The following is a 1,683-nucleotide window of genomic DNA, read 5'->3' as shown; positions in this document are numbered from 1 at the left end:
TTCTCTCACAACCCTCTCAATATTAACCTAGTTTCCAACATAAATTTGATCCATCCTAACATTTGATAAATCTAAAATTAAAATTAATCAATAAATAAATATATAATCAATTATAATCATTATCATATCTTTAAATTTATCATTATATTGTCCGCAATACGATATATCATATCCCATATTAAAAAATACCAAAAAATTATATAACCCAACACAAATGAATGAATATCATATATATATGTGTGATAATGACATCTCATGAAGCTTCTAATGCCTCTAGATAACATTTAAGAATTACAGGTGATATGTATGAGTCGTGTACTGTGATAGGGTTCTGAGCTAGAGAATCCAATTTTTAAGTTTGTCTGCAAATGAGACAAGGTAGGGTCCATAACGACCCCACCATGTCTCATTGGAGCACCAATGCACGCGGACGCTTTCGCCTCGTTTTTCTGTTTTGGTATCTTTGCGTATTTTCCTTTCTCGCCATTTTGCACGCAACACTGAGAGCTCGAGCTGCGGGAGCGATGCTCGCCTTCGATATCTAAACCTCTGCTATTTGAGTTCGGCTCTAATTGACCCGCATGTATTGTAAATTCTGCTTTGTTTTGGATCTGAATCGGCGGAGTGGAGTGCGTGTGTATATATAGTGGTGCTATGGTGGAACCAGGCACGCTATTGGAGCACTGGGCCCTGCACACTTCCGATGAGGAGGACAGCAGTGGAAAAAACAGCCGAGGAGAAAGGAGATGCAGAGAAAATCTGAAAACCCATGGTGCTCCGTTTGGTGATGATGTTGGCCCCAAGAGACCAAGAGGCAGGCCTGCTGGCTCCAAGAACAAGCCCAAACCCTCCATTGTCATGATGACCAAGGAAAAGACTAACGCCCTACGTGCCCATGTCCTGGAGATCTCTGATGGCTGCGACGTGGCCGAGAGCGTGGCCACCTTCGCCCGCAGGAGGGAACAGGGAATCTGTGCTTTAAGCGGCAGCGGAATCGTGAGCAATGTTACTCTCCGCCAACCTGCGGCGCTGGGCACAGTCGTGTCTCTACGAGGTCGCTTCCAGATTCTTTCATTGTCGGGAGATTTTCTGCAGCCCCCGGCTGATCCCGAAGCGTCCGGGCTCACTATTCACTTAGCCAGCGGGCAGGGACAGGTCGTCGGAAGGAACGTTGTGGGTGCGCTGGTGGCCTCTGGTCCTGTCATCATCATTGCTGCTTCCTTCATGGATGCTACTTATCATCACCTCCCGCTGGATGAGGAACAGCCGCCGCCTACCCAGTCTCAGTCCCCGCCCCAGAGCGATACGCCCGTCATGTGACAACGTGCCTACAAATTTTGTTACCGTGTACCTCTACAAGATTACCGCGTCTATACATCACGGGTCTCTGCACAGCCTCCCCCTTGTTGAGCTATCGGACTGGCGGCAACAGGTAGGTGCTGTGGCTAACGATTTTAGGTCGACAGTAATCTATTTTGAAGTCACTGACCCTGAATCTTATTTCCAGTGAAATGATCAATTCCCATATTGGTATTTCTGTAGTTATTATCTGGTAGGGTTTCGTTATGGTTTATAGCTTTGTATGGCTCTACAGGATTAACGAGCTGAAAATTTCAACCAGGGAGGAGTGGTCCTTCGATTCAGATTCAAAAGAGAGAATGGGGGAAGGGATAAATCGTTGGC

General features: G+C 46.2%; 1 pseudogene; it reads left to right on the top strand.

Moving 5' to 3' along the window:
• Positions 1–654: 654 nt before the first annotated feature.
• On the top strand, positions 655–1,320 carry LOC149234785 (AT-hook motif nuclear-localized protein 24 pseudogene; annotated as a pseudogene).
• The last annotated feature ends 363 nt before the right edge of the window (positions 1,321–1,683 follow it).

The sequence above is a fragment of the Pinus tabuliformis genome, chromosome 8 (assembly GCF_031772625.1).
Source record: "Pinus tabuliformis cultivar Carrire ecotype Pingquan chromosome 8, CPIR1, whole genome shotgun sequence".
NCBI classification, from domain to species: Eukaryota; Viridiplantae; Streptophyta; class Pinopsida; order Pinales; family Pinaceae; genus Pinus; species Pinus tabuliformis.
This window is presented reverse-complemented; position numbering and strand designations above follow the sequence as displayed.